The sequence below is a fragment of the Mus musculus genome, chromosome 10 (assembly GCF_000001635.26).
Source record: "Mus musculus strain C57BL/6J chromosome 10, GRCm38.p6 C57BL/6J".
NCBI classification, from domain to species: Eukaryota; Metazoa; Chordata; class Mammalia; order Rodentia; family Muridae; genus Mus; species Mus musculus.
In genome coordinates this window covers 114742865-114762137 of record NC_000076.6, presented here as the reverse complement: position 1 = coordinate 114762137, position 19273 = coordinate 114742865, and the positions used below count along the sequence as shown (strand labels likewise).

At 38.5% G+C, this 19273-nt stretch overlaps 1 protein-coding gene and 1 long non-coding RNA gene across 2 annotated transcripts in view; both read left to right on the top strand.

The window, feature by feature from the left end:
- The window catches only part of Trhde (TRH-degrading enzyme), a 403483-nt gene that overhangs the window by 40165 nt on the left and 344045 nt on the right, over window positions 1–19273 (top strand). The gene's annotated exons all lie outside the window — the stretch shown is intronic.
- Window positions 299–18782, top strand: Gm40766. Its single transcript, XR_872046.1, has 2 exons — window positions 299–1101; window positions 18408–18782. It is a non-coding gene; the product is annotated as a predicted gene, 40766 (long non-coding RNA).

The following is a 19273-nucleotide window of genomic DNA, read 5'->3' as shown; positions in this document are numbered from 1 at the left end:
TTATATTCATATTATGGGGTTGCAAACCCCTTCAGCTCCTTCAGTTCTTTCTCTAACTCCTCCACTGGGGACCCCGTGCTCTGTCCAATGGTTGGCTGTGAGCCTCCAACTCTGTATTTGTCAGGCTCTGGCAAAGCTTCTCAGGAGACAGCTATATCAGGCTCCTGTCAGCATACACTTGTTGACATCCACAACAGTATCTGGGTTTGGTGACTGTATCTGGGACGGATCCCCAGGTGGGGCAGTCTCTGGATGGCCTTTCCTTCAGTCTCTGTTTCACACTTTGTGTATTTTCTCCCGTGAGTATTTTGTTCCCCCATCTAAGAACGACGGAAACATCCACACTTTGGTATTCCTTCTTCTTGAATTTCAGACTTTAAACAGATCTTGCCTATTCCTTACAAGAATTATGGAAAGCAGATGTTACTATTGCCATTTCTGAGCAAGGGCTTGTCCAGGGTCAATTAGCTAGTGGGATCAGGCCAGCCTTCAAAAAAGCTGTAGCCACTGTCCCTGCCCTGGCTTATCACTTATACTGTTGCTCATTTCTGTGTGACCAGCTTCCAGGCTCATCACTAAAGCTCCATTTATCTTCTGGGCAAATGTATTGATATGGCTCCCAGAGTATCAACCTTATGATTATATGCAATTGTCTAGCAAATAGCAGGAATCACCTTTCATTTTCTATATTTAGGAGGTTAGAACACTTTATAATAAATATGATGACCTCTAGGTCACACATTTCCTGTAAAGTAATGACCGACCCTTCTCCAGCCTGCTATTAATTATGATCCAAGAGCACTCAGCCATAGTTTTTAAAATTACTAAAAAATAATAAATAACACAGCAAATGATGCTTTGGTTATTATGTAACTCTGTGGTGGGTGTTAAAAAGCCAATATTGGGAGCCTACAAGTACTTCCCGTCACCCCACTCTCAGAGAAGATAAACACATTTTCCGGTAGGCCACATTTACCAGATTTCATCATTAATTTTTTCAAACATTGATAAAATAAAAGGTCTTAATTCTGTGAATTTTTTTCTTAAGGTTTATTCCACCTAAAAATTGAAGACACTCAAATCAGTCACCAGGGTTCCCAGGTAAACCTCAGCTTTTAGGCAATGCAAAATATTTGCTTTAAGATTGTCTTTGTCATGAAGCAGTGTGTGAAATCCTGACGACCACTTCTTTTTTCTTGCCCTCTCTGTTGCCTCCCGAGTCGGTCACCTGTGAAGAAGCACGGTCAAATTTTTGTGGTTCTTAAGTCAATGTTTTCGTCAGTCTTTTGAATTTGTTAGAGTCTCTGTGGGTCCTTCTGGTTGTCCCCGAGCTTCTGTCTTTCCAATCCAGTTTCATTCTTTGCTCTCACTATAACCGACTTTGCAATATAAACCTTTAGGTCAGTGGTTAGCACTGTGGGTCAAAACCTCTTTCTTTGTGGCTCAAAGGATCTTTTCACAGGAGTCGTCTAAGACAGCTGGAAAACACAGATATTTACATTATGATTTGTGATGGTAGCAAAGTTACAGTTATGAAGTAGTAATAAAAATAATTTTATGGTTGGAGTGTCACCACAACATGAATAACTATTAAAAGGGTTGCAGCATTAGGAAGGTTGAGAAGTGTCCATCTAGATATCCTTAAATATAACATATGAACATGAAAATAATTTGATTTGTGGCACTTGGGATTTCATGGAAGGAAAAATGAGTTTGTATGTGACATGGTTGCATCTTCTGTGAATGTCATGGTGTTCAACCTCTTTGGTCCTACAAAGAATTGCAGGGGATGTTCATACCTAGTTGTAGCCTGTGCATAGAAAAATTTGAGTTGTACTAAGTGGGGAAGAAGTCTGGCGACTGAGTTCAGTGTCTGACTTTAGCATTCTGTCCTTTCTTTTCTTTTCTTTTCTTTTTTTTATATTGGGTGTTTTAATTTTTTAAAACATTAAATGTCGAGAGTTAGTTCCATTGATTAATCACTGAAAATCAAGACTCAAGATTTTAGAAATATTATATTTATTACAGGCGTTGGAAGAATGCACTTAGGGCTTCAGGAGGATGTTTAGTTTGTGCCCTTGAACCGTAAATACCTGCTAATAGAATTCAAAACTTCCATGCAAATTATTAGATTAATTTGATGCTGCCTAATTAAAAGTCAGTTTTATCCAGTAAATGACTTTCTGTCATTTACTTAAAATGGTGTCTTATAGTCTTTTTAGAATATTTTAACCCTTAGCTTTAAAATTTTTCATTTTTTTTCCCCATTTAAAGGGCAACTATGTCCTTTATGCAAAAAAACCCTGCTGATTTGTTTGAAGGCCTTGGCACCAGGCCTCTCATTTGCACGATCTATGTAAGGAAAATAAACGTTTACCTTAGACCTTTCTTGATATTAGAAAGTATCTCAAGTTAAGAGCTGCTTACTATTAATTTAATATTTTTTTGCAGTTACAAAAAGAACAAATATATCTTATGTAAATTCCTCAAGGTGGTAATATTTTATGGAACAAGAAGTTTTAATTTTGTAAAGTCCATACCTACTTAAGATTTTTTTTTCAAGCAGCCATCTGTGCCATAACTCATGATTTCTTGTGCATTTTAATCAGAGCCTAGTTATGCGTAGCTGGAGCCCTTCCTGCAGTGTAAACACTTAAGACTAAAAGTGAGGCAGGGTATTGAGACACCCCAACCTTAGGGCCTGTGTGTTCTCTTTGTACTTGAGCTGATCTGAAAAAAAAAAAAAAGGGAGCCTACAGTACTGGAAACTCAGTTGGTATCAGCAGGAGTTCAGGACTACTATTGGAGGCTGCTGAGGGTAGGGGTGAAGCTGGGGGCGAGAGGGTCCAACAGAGACAGGAAGATAACACTTGGGGGGACAGGCAACTTCCTTTTCGTTCAGCTTTGTATTCCCTCCCCTGGGAGGACAGCTTGTCTTCCAGTTTCCCCTGCTTTGCTTTGACCAACCTCGCAGTCCGGAAGTAAAAGGAAGAGTTGGCAGCGTGGCATTATCATCTTGTCGCCTGATTTTTCTGCAGCATTTTAATTGCATTGCATGGCCTTAGAATGAAGTGTACTTTAAATGGATATACAACGTTTCTCCCCCTTTATGTGTAATTTAATGGGGAGGGGGGGATACAACTAAATTTCATTTCAAGCAGAAATATGTTGTGCCAGCTGCAGATTGAGGCTTGGCCTTGATTTGCAAATTTTCGAAAATTCAAAGGATGTTCTGCCAGCAGGACTGTAATAGCTGGGATATGGCCAAAGAGCAGCCTTTCATTGAATATATTCTCCCCCCGCTTCCGAGTGCACAAATCCAGGGAACTCTTTTCGTTGAGACGACACTGATGTACTTACTTGGAATAGCATTATATACACATAAATCAGGAGCTGTGGCACGGAAATCAGTACTTGCAGGTTTTAGTTCTGAGTCATGGATTTGTTATATGACTTTGGGGGTAGTTACTTATGTGGCCGCATCCTTCTCGTTTTTTAAAAGTGAGTGTATTACCCGTGAGCAGATATCACTGGAGCCTAGCAGCCTCCACAGGGTATGGATAATGTCTGCGGGTATCATTTTTTTAATAAGAAATATTTATACTAAAATATACATCCGGTAAAGTGCTCAGCTCATATGCTTATTTTCTCAGTGAATTTTCGAAAGGCAAAATAGCGCCGAAGCTGCTAATGTGAGTAAAAAAAAAAAATAAAAAAAACCCAAAACAAACAAACAAACAAAAAACCAAAAAAACCTGAATATCAGTGGCATCCACTAGGGTCTGCCTCAGGGACCTCCCAATCACTGAACACGTCTTTCCCCAAAGAAAGTTTTCTCTGCCTTTCAGCTCAGCACCGTAAATAAACTTTGGTGTATTTCTTGAGCTTTGGTGACTACTTTTGATTTCCTCGATAACATGCCTATAAAATTCACTCATGTTGCTGCATATAAAAGCAATTCCATTCTATATAAAGGTCTCTTGATTTACTTATGAAGTTAAGAGTCCAGGAGTTCTCAACCTGTGGGTCGCAACCCCTTTGGGGTAAATAGACCCTTTCACAGAAGTTGTCTAAGACCATCAGAAATGTCAGATATTTGCATTACAATTCACAATAGTAGTTAAATTACAGTTAGGATGTAGAAACAAAGATAGTTTTAAGCTGGGAGTAACCACAACATGAAGAACTGAATTAAAGGGTCACAGCATTCAGAAGGTTGAGAACCACAGCTGTAGTCTGTCCTTGGCCAAACCGATTAGAGAAATATGCTCTGCTGTGTTAGTTACCTTGAGGTGACTCATCTAGCGGTAGTTAGTTTTCAGTAGACCTCCTTTTAACATGAAGATGGTTTTCTGAAGAGGCATCTTGTGTACTTGGCCACGCCCCAGAATATTACGTTTATTCAGAGAGTTCTAAGTAACAGATGCCCACTTTTGGTTCTCATGACAACTTTGGGTGGTGGTAAAAATCACCATTTTTTTTTTCGGATGGGGAAACTAAGTTCCCTCACTTTGAGAAAGTTAGCCTTAGTTATCTATTTTTATAAAACAAAGAAGCCGGTGGAATCAACTTAAAAATTCACAGTTTCACTATTGTGTCCCGTTGATGATTGTTAAGCCTAATTGTTGATTGCCTGGGGCTGGCATTCTGGTAGGGCCTGGAGACCTAAATAGGCAAAGCAGGCAAGCAGGCAAACTAAGTGAGAATTTGGGAATGGTGAATAGAAAGTTCAGTGTAGGCATCTTACTGTGTTCCTCCCGCTGTAACAAGATACAAGCCTGGATAATTTAGAAATGAAAAGATGGAGTCTGGAAGTCCCAACTGTAGATACAGGAAAGATGAGGTGTCTGGTGAGGATTCACCTCCTCTTCCGACATGGCAGCTTGCTGGTTTCACTTTGTATTGCCGAAAGGCCGAATGCTGAGTTATCACGGAGGAAGTATTGAAACAGCTAAAGGGGTTTTCTCAAACTCTTTGATGGCAGCTCTAAACTGATTCACTAGGGCTTCCCCATCCCTTATCCCGCCTGCTAAATGGTCCACTTGTCAATGCTCTTGTGGTGGCATTAGCTTTCAATACAAATTTTGGAAGGTCACAACGATGGCATCACCCATGAGGTCTGGAGGTAGATAGAGATGGAGACCGGCAGCAGCGTCTAGAGAATGGCATGGAAAGTTACTAGACAGAACATGCAGAGTGGACACAAGTGAGATCAGCAGCAAGTATTAAGGTGTGGAATGCCAGGAGAACATTGCTAAACTGAGATGTTTCAGGTGGGTGGCAGGGTGGAGGTGCAGAAGGAATAGTGGGGTAAGCAGAAGGCTTGAGAAGGACCCAGGGACAAGAACATGGAGTCCTTGGACTTCATTTCAATGAGATGGAACTTTATAGTTGATATTTCTTTATGGAAAGGCCATGTTGGGGGCAGTAAAAACTAGCATTGGTAATGTCCTTCAGACCAAGGTCACCCAGCAGCACATCTTTAATGTCTTGAGTTGGATTCAGTGCTTGATATAATGAAGGAAGTTTCCAACAGGGATGTCCTTGTCATGGTGTATGAGAAAGGACTCACTTGATTTTGGTTCATTCTACATTTAGGTATATCAAGGAATAGGGTTAATTCCATGATCTGGTATACAGACATATTTTATCTAAGGGAAGAGGGGCCAGAGCAGGTCTTAGCCTTTAACGGTCAATGAAGTCACAGGAAGTCAAATGAGCTAGGAAAGAGGGGTGTTGGGTATTTTTTGTCATTTGAACAATAAGCAATGAGTTTATGTGAATGGTTACATAAAATTAGGAAGAGCCATTGGCATCGACTCTGCTCTGTCACTACCAGTGACCTTGGCTAATGCAGATGCTGACTGAGACTGCCTCTCCCAATCACAGAACAGCACTACCCAGTCTTGAGTGAAACTCCAACTTCCTGATATCAAGGGCTGTTGTTCTCTTTGGTACTTGTTAGATGTTCTAATAATGAGTTCAGCTGATGCCTTTCCATATCCTGGCTCCTTTACATTCTAGCCCAGTGTTACTTGAAATATTATTTTCTTTCGTGCCTTAATTATTGGAACTTATGGGTATTTGAAAGGGTTACTAGCACAGCATGAGAAAAAATGTACTAAAATACATCCAACAGTGACTAGTGTTGGAAGAGGTTCAAGCACAGGTGCTATTACTGATATTGATGTTCTTTCAGGGTGTTTAATAAAGTGAAGGAAGAAGAGTCAGAGAAGGATGACTCTAGAAGGCAGATGAGAGATAGAACAGACATGGCAAGAAGGCATAGTCCCAGAGAGCTAAGGCAAGGACAGGCAATCGGATCTTCTGCCCTCTGTTCTTTTTAGAATGAGTGAGCAGGGGGATAGGTCATCACCGAGGACTGGGAATACAGGAATAGAAAAACACAGTTAAGGACAGACATGTGCAGATGGAAAATTTGAGCATCCTGCTGATAACACAAGACTTCGGCACAAGGGAGTGGTCAAGTGTTGTAGATTTGGTCACCACCTCTCCCTCCACCAGAGTGTCCTACTATCTAGGGGGGGAAAAAGTCATTGCCTTTGTCCTCTGATCCTCCTTGGACTCACTCTCTAGGATTAGGAAGGCTCCTGCTCTTTCCTTAGTGCTATTCAAATCTAGCTCTACCTTTGCTGACTGCCAGAAGTTAGGTTTGCTTTGATGATCAACTATTACAAACTATTTTCATGCCAAGGTATTTTCAGAGATTTTAAAATGTTCAGTCTTTTATGTACAGGTGTAAATCTATGCCTAGATGGGAAAATACAGCATGTATGTAATGGCTGAAGTTATGCTATTTTAAGACACTTTGTTGCATGATGCTATATCATCCTGTTTATTATATATTAAATATTTGTCTGTTATGTATCTATGTGGGTATCATTTACCAACCAATGAGCTGTCCAATGATCGCCTATCAGTGGTGTAGTCTATTAACCATCTATTTATCTAAATGACTGTCTACCAGTTAATAATTTATAATTATCTCTCAGTATCTCTTATTTCTTTTGATCAATTATCTATCATCTCTCTCTAACATTTCATAGTTATCTGTCAACATATGTCTATTAACCATCTATTTATCTATAAGCTATCTAGGTACCTACCATCTACATTTATATCTACCATCTGCCTGTCAATCTATCTATCACCTCTCAGCTATTGATTTTTGCCAATTGTACTTTCAGGTTTTCTAAGCAACTGGGCTGTATTCTGATGTATTTAGTAGATTGCTTTTACTGAGTACTGATTTGACATTATTCTGTCAGTTCATTGAGATGTATAAGAATCATGGTTTATTATTTTATTTAATGTTTTGATATTGTAAAAATCTGTTTTATATGACACAAAGGTTGCATTTTATGAGGATGTTTGGATAGAATATTTTCTTCAGATATTGATGACTTTTTTATTTTTGTCTGGATATGCTAAACTGAATGGCTGATGGTCTTTTATGCACAGACTGCTGGGAGGCATGGGAAAAATACATAGCTTTTGTTCAAGCATCTGATAATTGAGGCAGGCATGCAATTATGATACATATAATGTCTATGGTTTTATATTATCTATTCTGCTTTTATTTTCCTGTGCATTTCAGTCTGTCCATTATTTTAATCTGGTCATTGCTAAATTGTTTCAGTTTTATCGTATAATGAGGACTTATATATAAACCTGCATGTGTATGCACATGTACATGGAGGAATATGAATATACATTTTATATTATTTAAAATTTTGAATTATATTTATTTAAAGTTTTTGATAATTTTTTTTGTTTTGTTTTGAGAATTTCATACGACATATGTTGTGAAAGACTCTGGGGACAACTGAAGTTGGACTAAATAGCTTTTATGTTATGATATAGCTGCAATCTTATGGGGCCAGGCAGTGGCATGTGATAGTATGAATGATAATGGCCTCCATAGGCTTATCGATTTGCATGCTTAGTCTCCAGTTGAAGAACTATTTGGAAAGAACTAGAAGGTGTGGCCTAGTTGGAGGATGTGACTACCTCTAAGTAGGGAGTAGGCTTTGAGGTTTTAAAACCCTGTGCCAGGCTATGTGCCATTTTGTCTGGCTGCCTACCAGCCTGTGGATCATGATGTAAGCATTCAGCCCCATGACAGCCTGCCTGTTGTCATGCTTTTCACTATGAGATAATAAACTATTGGATACTTTTTAAAATAAGAGTTGCCTTCGTCATGGTGTTTCTTTACAGCAATAGAACAGTAACTAAATACAATGGATCTTGAGTGTAGTCACCATCCTCAGCTCCTTCCCTTAGCACCCGTCACCCCTTCTGTTTCTTTCCACCCGACTTAGAGACGACTCCCTTATTTCTTTGTTCTTTTCTCATTCAGTGTACTTCATGTTGCTCAGGTAGTACTGGGGCCTTCTCCGCTGTATGGTCAGCCTACACAGAATGATATCACCAAAACAAGGTGCTAAAAAATGATAACTCCCTAAGCTAGTGGTGGGATTTTGTATCTACTTTGCCCCCTCTCTGCTGGGACATTGTCTAGTTGGAGATTGTATAGGTCCTGCGTGTTCTGTCACAACCACTGCATCCCTATCTGCTTCTGTCTTAGTGTGTCTGGAAAACACCATTTCCTTGAAGTGGTCTACCTTCTTTCTCCAGCTTGTACAGGTTTTCTGTTCCCTCGCAGCTCTACATCATATTTATCATTAAGGGATCTGCAACCCTATAGGTGGAACAACAATATGAACTAACCAGTACCCCGGAGCTCTTGTCTCTAGCCGCATATGTATCAAAAGATGGCCTAGTCGGTCATCACTGCAAAGAGAGGCCCATTGGACTTGCAAACTTTATATGCCCCAGTACAGGGGAACGCCAGGGCCAAAAAGGGGGAGTGGGTGAGTAGGGGATTGGGGGGGTGGGTATAGAGGACCTTTGGGATAGCATTGGAAATGTAAACGAGGAAAATACCTAATTAAAAAAAAAGATGAAAAAAAATCAAGATAAACAATTATATATATTTGTGGGTTAGCAAGAAAAATTTTGATACATACATTGTGTTTGAAACAAGCTAAAGGTGTGTGTATACACACATGTACACACACCACACACATGTTCATGCACGAGTGTTCAGGTGTACACATACCTGTGCATACAGAGACCAGAGGTCATTCTTGTGGGTAGTGTTTCAGAAGCTATCCATCTTGGTTTTTGAGACAGGGCTCATCACTGCCTGAACATGTATATTTGGCTAGATGTGTTGGCCAGTGAGTAAGTACCCAAGATCCCCATCTCTGCAATTGCACAGCTTATCCAATGTGGTTCTAAGGATGAAGCTCAGGTCTTTATGCTTGTGTAACAATTATTTTGTCGACTGAAGTATCTCTCCAGCCCATAATTTTATACTGCTATGATTCTACTTATTCTATATTATTATTTTAGGTTTTAGTGTTATAATCGACAGATTCATTTCTTGGTTTTGAAAATGTGCATTTTTTAGTAGCAAGGACAGAATGATGGGAGTAAAGTACTTGTTCAAGTGGAGTTGGATCTTCAGTGTGGAATGCAAAGGCAGCACATATGTTCCTGACAGTACAGAATTTTACCTTGATGGCAAGATACATTAAAAATGGAATCTATGAAAAAGGTGTCAGCCTTTCTGTTCATATGCAGGGTGTATTAGACAAAGCTCTGGGTCTGAAATCAGAAGGCTGAATCTCACCCTTTTATCTCCTGCTAGTTGGATAGCTTTATGCAAGCCAATAGTCTTCATGAGCTTTAGATTTCTTGGTGGTTGGAAACAGAAAGTACCTGTTTTATTCACCTCACTATTATTATTAAGATTGAATTGGATAATGCAGGAGCCTATGTAAACTGTAAAAGCTAATGTTATGATTATTATCTAATATTTGATTTTGTGTGAATGTTTTAATTTCTTTAAAAATCTTATTTACTTAATTTTTGTACACTTTCATAAAATCCTTACAGATTTGTTTTTTAACTAATACTATTTCAATTATACAAATTTATGGAGTGCCGGTGTATTTCAATACATGTGTACAGCTTACAATGAGCAAACCAGGACCATTAACATCTTCATCACAAAATCACAATTAGATAGAAGCAATCAGTTTGAGTGTTCTTTGGCATTCAATGAGACTGTAGTTCATAATGTTTTCTATAACTATAATATTTACATATATTATTATATGTTATATAATAATATTATATATGTGAGAGAAGCTAGAAAGCTCCAGTTTCATAATATCCAATCACAATGAGAAATATATAAAAACATTAACTGCTGACTTGTTCAGTGTGTATTGCATACATTTACTATAACACCACATTGTACTCCATGAATATTTTACTCACACATTTAAAGTCAATATTTAACTTGGTTACCAGAACATTTGCCTGAGTGTAGAGAAGAAATCAGCACCTCAAGTGCCAATGCAAATGATCAGGCTGCAAGAAAAAAAAGAGAAAGAAAAAAATAGAAACACAGTTCTTACTCTTGTTTCATTTTTCTGGGGTAGGGGATTGGTAAAAGAAGAGGGTCCTTCACTTATCTTTAGATTTCCAGTTGGGAAAAAAAGACTTCTGCTCATCCCCCATCACCTGAGGTATGATAGGAAATTGTACAAACAGAGGTTGGTGAGAGAAAGAAGTGAAAGCTAATGGCTTTGGGAGAGAATTGGGGATGGGCTTCATAGTGGATGGATGTTCTCAAGAGAAGTCTGACAACTAGAGCTGTTGTAATTAATTAAAACTTACAAGTTTTGACAGTTTCAAATTAAAAAAGAAACATTGAACAAGGTTGCCAATCTTTTTGACGTTGGAATATACTGCTCTCATTTACAAAGAGTATGGTCTAGACCCTTACACTCCTCTCTCTCTCTCTCTCTCTCTCTCTCTCTCTCTCTCTCTCTCTCTCTCTCTCTCTCTCCATCCATCATCTATCATCCCCTCCTCTCTCTATCTATCTGATTCTTGGGATAGTTTCTTTGGGCAAGGCTGTCTTTGCTTTAGCGGTATGTTCACTGATAAGTTAACGATTCTGTCGGGGATCCCAGACCCACTCCTCCCATGCTCAGGTAATCATGCTGTGCTTGATAACCCCTTCCCATGCTTTACAGGCATTAAACTCATCACAAGCAGGAAGAAGACATGAAAATTGGCATGGGGCTTGGGTGGGGGGAAGATAGAGATAAAATTGTTCACATTAAGTTCACAGGACTTTTGACCTTTGTGTATTTATTTATCTTCTGTTTTCAAAACCCTGTGTTTGAGGCTATTTAGATCTAAGGAAAAAATACATTTTAAAGCTCTGTTGTAGAGAGTCCATGTGCTTCCATTTTTACCAAATGTTAGAAAGTCCGCTCTCTAGTGAGTATTCATTAAACATATGCATTGTGTTCTAAATGTATTCAGTTTTGTTTCGAAAAGAAACCCTTTAATATAAATGCACTGAACAGGTGAGTGTTAGAATGAAAGGTTAATGCAGATATAAAGTACAACGTAGCAACCCGTATAAATAAAGATTTGTAAATAACAAACAATTTTACTTACTATTGCTGCTCTCTGCCTGACTGGAGATAGCATAGTGTCATAAAAAGAAAAGAAAAGCTAAAATCCTCATAGCTCCTCAGGTTGTACTACATGAACATTCAAGGACATCGTGTCTCCTCATCCTGTCATTGTGGTCCTTGTGGACAGAAGATCCCATCATGGGAAGACACTAATCATCCAGATTATGGAACAATCTTTGTTATGAATAAATCTTTATTACTCACTAATATCCAATTTTTAAAATCCTATTTGTTAAAATTTGTTGGTAACCTCAAAATCAATACTTGCCTTACTTAAAAAAATAGACATTTTCTTTATTTGCATTTCAAATGTTATCCCCATTCCTTGTTTCCACTCCAAAAACCCCCCATCCCATTGCTCCCTCATCCCCCACCCCTGCTTACTAACCCACCCACTCCTGTTTCCCTGTCCTGGCATTCCCCTTCCCTGGGGCATTGGAGCCTTCACAAGACCAAGGACCTCTCCTCCCATTGCTCTCCCACAACTCACAGAAAATAAAGTGAGGAAGAGCCTCGAGGACATAGGCACAGGGGAAAGTTTCCTGAACAGAACACTTGTCTTACTTCTATGGTCACTTCTAAAGGTGCACAGAAACCAACAGTGAAAAATTTGAGCCACCTGATATGAATGTTCCCAGTTTAGGTCAAAGAGGCAGACTCACTGCCTCCTTCCTTGCTTAAGTGCCCACACTGTAAAGAGTATCCTTTGTGCTCTAGTAGGTACTTCATTTTTCTTGTATTTGAAATTTTCTGTTAAGAGTTTCATGTTTAGCATGACCCTCAGTATAGTTCTGACTTTGTCTAGTATTGATAATTGTAAGAAAGCTATCTGTCATATACTTCAGTGTGTGTGTGTGTGTGTGTGTGTGTGTGTATAGGTAGTAGGTAAGCTTGGTTCAGCCATTAGTATTGATTATGGCTCCGTATTAATGCTTGGGAAATATTTCTTTTTTTCACTATTTAGTGCTTTATTTTTACTTTTAGTTTCATTCTTTTTTTTAATTTTATTATATATTTTCTTCATTTACATTTCAAATGCTATCCCCTTTCCTGGTTTCCTCTCTGAAAGTCCCCTATACCCTCCCCCTACCCTAATGGACAACATATCTTAGTGGAATTACACACAAATCAGGATGAGAATCTTACCCTGCCTAAAGCCATGCATGTAGGAATACTTCATAGAGAAGAAGGAAACAAGAAATTGGAGGTGAGGGGATAACAGATGAAAAGTGAGACACAAGCTAGTGTTAAATTTGATCTAAAGGAACTACTATAAAAAGAATGAGGAGCTCGGCTGGGAAGGTCAGACCCCAGTGGAATAAGGAAACAACTCCATACTTGTGACATCTTTAGAAGTGTCAGGATCAGCATGGATAAATCAGAATCAGAGAGAATGACAAATTTTCCACAAAGAAAAGATATATATGGAGAAAAGCTTCCTTTTGAGAGATAGAATATTTTTCTCCTTTGAGTTTTCACACAGGGTTTAATTATATTTCAAGATTTTTGTATTTAAAAATTAGGATTAATTAGTTCTATTTTGCAAAGCTCTTTGGTTGCTGAGAACTAGTCTTCTGGGTATGTATGCTGGTCTTGAACTTGAGATTCTTGGTGTTAACCTTCCAGGGTCTGGAGTTCCAGAACTTCTCCCTGCCCCACGTGCCCCATGTCTGGCTTGATTAAACTCATGAATGATTGTCTAAGTAAAGTTTTTGCTGCTACAATGAGGTATCTGAGATTGGGGCATTTATAAAGAAAACAAATTAATTTCTTACGCCTATGAAGGCTGTGACTCCCAGATCAAAGTGCAGATGCCTGGGCAGAGCTTCATTGCTATAACATCATGGTGGCAAACATAAAAGAAGTAGGAGTTTATAATCTTTCCTTTCTTTTCCACCAATAAAGCCACTGATGTCATCATGTGGGGGATACATTCTTATGACATCATCTGACCCTAATTATTTCCTAAAGGTCCCATTTCCAATTACTACTGTACGGTATGAACTTAGGGACCAAGATCCAACTTATGAATTCTTGGAGAGGCACATTCAAACCAAAGTGATTGGTCACTGTTTTTCAGCGATATTCTCTCTCTTGCCACAAAAGTTGTTCCAGACTTTGGGTATGTCTTGAGTTTTGAGCATGGTGTTGACAAAATAGCAGATTCGCAGCAAGCTGTGCTTCTGCGGTGCAGATTATCAATTGTGATACCCTGAGTTGGATTGTTCCTCTAAGGATAGCACAAGAACAGAACAAACTGAAAAAAATGAAAATAATTTTTTTAAATTAAGGGAATCAAAACCCTCAATGGAGCTCTATTTGGCATAAAATACTGCCCTGTAGCCATTTACTTCATTTTTGACACCTAAAAAAATGTTTGTATATTTTATATGTAGATATGGGATTGCAGTTTCAGAAAAGACTTCATTCTAAATTAAATCCATTTTCCTTCATTTTAAGGCTGTGCTCTCCAGTTTCATTCCATGTCACGATTCTTTCTTAACAACGCTTCATGTATTTCACAGCACTGCCCACTAAATAGATTTATATTTCATCTTTAAAAACTTATGTTTTTTTCTTTACATGTTTATTTAAATCTAGAGAGGGGAAAAGTTCTAGGGAAAGAGAGCCAGCAAAAGAAATGAACAATCTTGGGCACCAAACAGCATCCTATGAAGAAAAACTACGGAAATGATGAATTTGATGCTTTATAAATAAAAAGGCTATGCAAACATAACAAATAAGAATTACAATGAAGTAAGGGATTGTTTTTCATGGAAACAAGAGAGTCAGGAAAAGCAACAGTAATGTTCACTACCAGAAGTATTTTATGAGCACTGTTTTCAATATACACTTACCATTTTGATAGACACCCACTATTTTCAGCATGTTGAAAATCTTTTTTTGTAAAAAATATCCTCTTAAGGGACACACCTTTCAGTGCAGAGTATGATGCCTTGATAGCTGTATGCATAATGTGATATTTTACCAGGGGTTTTTAGCATATATCCTTCACTTTATTTATCCTATCTTTGAGAATGCTCAGAACATATGCAACACAATATTGTTAACTGTACTCATTTCACTGTACAACAGAACACTGGAATGAATGTCTTGTACATGACTGTTACCGTGTACTAATTGGCCAGTCTCTGCATATCTCACCTTTCTCTTCCCCAACCCAGTCCCTGGTAGCCACTACTGGACTCTTTATGTACATGAGATCAACTTCTCATCTACATAAGTCTTTTTCATCTTGATCATCACTCACAAAATTGTTAATGTCATTCTTGAGGTAGGTGATGTTATGAATAAACTGCATAGAGTCAACCAGAAAAGCCCAGATATTGTAAGGGGTGAACATAACCTCTGGCTGCTTTATGTTTATGAACAAATAGCCTAACATTATTTTTAAATGAATACTTATATGACGCAAAACTGAAATACATTGACTTCTCATCAAAAGAAAGTTTAAAAAGGTTTAGATTGAATAAAACTTCTGCCATCATTGTCCCCATCCATTCCAAAAAAGTATACTTTGACACTAAAAAATTAAGCAAGTACATCCTCAGAGTGCAGGTAAGTCTCTATATTGAACAAATTGAGCTCTGCCCAGATTCACTTCTTTGTCCTTAAGTTTCTTATTTTATTCAAACGATGAGCAATTTGATAACTAGTGGTGGCCAACTTTAGATCATTTGCTCAGGAACTTCAAGGTTGGATGATTTCACAACCATTTCTGTATCTGTCTCTGTCTCTGTCTCTGTCTCTGTCTCTGTCTCTGTCTCTGTCTCTGTCTCTGTCTCTGTCTCTGTCTCTGTCTCTGTCTCATCTGTATCTGTATCTGTATCTGTATCTATCTGTATCATCTCTTTATCTCTCTCTCAATCTCTCTCTCCCCCCCCTCTCTCACTGTCTCTAAGTTCTAAAGTTCCTGAAGTGTTTTTTCTTCCCTTCCTTTACAGGGCACCTTTATAGGGCAGAAGAAGAAATAATGTCTATCATTTTACAGGATTAAAAAAAAATCCTGTGAGGTATTTTTATCATATTGTTCTTTCACAAAAAACAAGCGTGCTTCAGAAAATGTTTTGAACTGACATATCCAGAAAGGAAGAAGGCATGGAGGTTGGAAACACAGAACGAGATCTCCAATTAGTGAGAATAAAGGCCAGATGAAGCAGCCTTACCCTTTTCCCTTAAGAAACTGTAAGACTTCTGAGAAAACGAGGTAGAACGGAAAGACCTGGGGTTTTGACCAGGGATAAAAACACAGGGAAGATTTCTTAAGTCAGTAAGTGTTGGCTGGGGGAAGTAAGTGAAGGAATGAATGATTGTCCTTTGTATATCATTAAATCTCCCTTTTTATTAACATACTTATGGTTAGCTGCACTGCAGGACCACTGTACTTGAACGGACCATCCAGCTGGATACACGGACTCCTCAGAGCATCCGTAGGCACTGCTTCTCAGAGTTCATCCCTGTGTTCATAATGACATGGCCAGTAGAATAAAATGTCTAACACCATAATAAAGAGATGCCGCATAACATTTTAGAGATAAGTTTTTCTGCTTGTAGACTTGAATATTAAAAAAAAAGAATTCCTTTGAAGCTCCTTAAATCACAGATGAAACTAGTTCTTAGGAGTTTCTCTCTTTTGAGGGATTAATTTTGAAAGCAGAAAAAGGAGATGCAGCATAAGTTAACACCTGGGCTGTTTGATTACAGGTCACACTGTAAACGGAAGAGAAAGGAGCCTTGGCTTTCAAAGATTGTTTTGGGAATTTGTTCAGCTTAGGCTTCTCTTTGTCCCTTGACTCACACACATTTCATCCTCGGTTTTCTTGCTGGAAAAGTGGCAAGGGACAGTAGGCCAGTTGTTGTTGGTGTCCTTTGCTTAGCCCTCAGCAGATCAGTGTCTATCACTCAGAATGGTAGGCATTGGCGTGCTTTTATGTTGTTTGGGCACATCAGCCAGAGAAACCTGGCACAGTAGGTCTAAGTCAAGTTAGGTTATGAATTGTATTGACCAAAGTTAAAATACTCAAATCTGAGGCCCCAAGAGTCCTTTATCAATTGGATGCCAGTTTGTCTATCCTACCTATTGCTGGGTATTGATAACACAGTGAGGTTACATTCTGCAAAGGCTCTTGTGCAGAGGGGCAGACTGGTTATTCAAGGGGAGTTGAATTAGAAGCCAACTGTTCCAGACACCTCATAAGCAATTGAGTAATTTGTAATCCATCTCTTTTGGGGGGTTATCACTTTACTGAAATTCAGTGGTTCAAATCTGTGCTTGATCTGCACTTTTTTACACAAACAATATTCACATTTTCTATTGTTCTCTTTGTACCCGATCTTAGCCAGAAGGCTGCCCTTTGAAACAGTTGATGATAAGCCTAAGGTGTAGTTAAAGGCATTTTCTTACACTGATGATTTAATTCTTCATGATCCTAGAAAAATAAAATAGGAGAGCAATATTTGCTTACAGGTTTTGAGGGATTTGATAAGAGCGTACAGAACATTGTTATTCTAGACATTTTTGATATTTTAGTACATTTCCACAATGGTTCATTTTAGAGAGAGAGAGAGAGAAAAAAATATAATGCACATGTATCCTAAGTGGATTAAGCCCAAAATTTTTTGCTGAAATGGTTTAATTTTATGTTGTGTGAAGTAACTTTGTAGGAGAAAAGTTTCTTTTCTGTTAACTTTCTTGCTGTGATGCTGGCTTTCCGCTCCTACAATTTTGAAGGCACATTGGTACAAACTCAAATAAATAGTTGATTGATTGTTTACATATATCAAGGGCCTTATCTTTACAGGTAAATCAGACTAGCTTCTGTTTAATAACTTATCCTCTATGAATTCTTATGATAGAAATCCTTCCTTCTCTGGTTCCTCTGATGTCACCAGAACACATACATAGCAAAGACAAAAAGGACATTAAAGTTTTATAAAGTTATTAATTTTATCACAAATACTTGTATATAAGCAGCCATGTTCATTACCTTTGCTGTGAGTTTCGAGTTCTAGCTAGCAATACCCAGCATAGAGTGGGATGTATAGGAGGTATATAAGAAAACTGATGATCATTGGGCTGGAGATATTGCTCAGTTAGTGGTGTGCTTGCCTAGCATGCATCAGGCCCTTGTTTCAATATCCAGCTTTGTGCAGACTTGGGAGGCTAATAAACAATTGTAATCTCGGCACAGGAAGTAGAAGCAGGAGGTTAAGGGTTTCGGGTCATCCTTGGCTACATAATGAGTTTGAGGCTAGCCTTGGCTCACAAACAAACAAAAAACAAAACAAAACAAAACAGTGATTATTTTTGTGTAGTTATTACAAAATCTAGGGTTTTATGGAAGAATTAGTAGTTCTTACTTTTGGACAATAAATACACAGTAGTAGGGATAGAGTTTATCTACTTCAGATAAACCAGCCCTTAAATATTGACATAACTAAAATACCACTTGGCAATTAAAAACATTACAGGATGTAAGAATATCTCTCTGATCTTTGGAAATAAGAGCCATCATGTAATGATAATAAATGAGCCACTTTTGTACTTAATGTTAGTAAAGTAATACCTTTTTCTTCAAAGTCTATGAAGTCAGTGGTATGCAATGGTTTAAAAGCCAGAAATATGTTTTATTAAAAAGACATTAATATATTCGGTTTGGGGTGAAGTTTGTAATTCTAATTTTTGTTTGATGATGTCATGGCAGGCTTTAACAGCTGGTAAAGTCATGTATCTCTGTTCCAAAAAGGCTCAGTGGTGGGAAAGACTTGTTCTTTGATTATTCCTCCTTTCATTTGTAGAGTAAAAGAAGCTCTCTGGTCTTCCCCATGAAATGATGGTGAAGTCATCCTCTGCCAGCTCCCCAGAGACGAAACAGAGGTCCTGGCTCTTGAGACCCAAAAGAATCGTTTGCCCTGTCTTCCAACAGTTTGCTCTATGAATTCAAGCACACCCAGGACATGCCAGCACGTGGGGTGGGGAGAGGGAGGAGGAAACCAGAGGAGTGTGAGGGAGGATGGGAGATGAAAGCTGAAAGCTGGCTTCTCAGAAAGATAAATGGTTCTGTTGTCAATGTGAAGTTATGAACACGACAGCAGCCTGGGCTGTGTCCATTTTCCTCATTGCGCCCAGACCGAAACACTACTTTAAATAAAACATATTTCTTTTATTTCCCATTTCTTGCTTGCTAACTTAAAGATAAATTACTTGCTTGCAAGTGCAGTGAAAGGGAAATAAAATCAGTAACAGGCAGTGCCCAAAAATGCCCCAGCTGCTTAACGGTCTGGCCTTGAGCAATACACAGTTTTTATGGAAAAGTTTTACTGGTCTGCTGTTAAGGAAACAAAAGCAGCTCTTCACCTCCCCCACTCTCCAGACTCCAAATAAAATAAAATAAATAAAAGTAAAGGAAAAGAAATCGAAAGCCAAAAATCAAAGCGCAGGAAAGCCAAAGCAATTTGGAATGGCATGTTTTGACTGACCACAGCAAAAGATGACTGTTCGGAATGATCGGAGTTGGAGCTGTGTGGTGGCGCTCAGCTTAGAACGCTGCTCTTAGAGATGAGAAGGGCTTGAGGTCAGTCTTGTGTTGCCAGGGGTCAGTGGCCCATAATTAGGCTCCTGGGTCTTTTAGTTAGGTGTTTGGATAAGCAATTAAATATTTTCT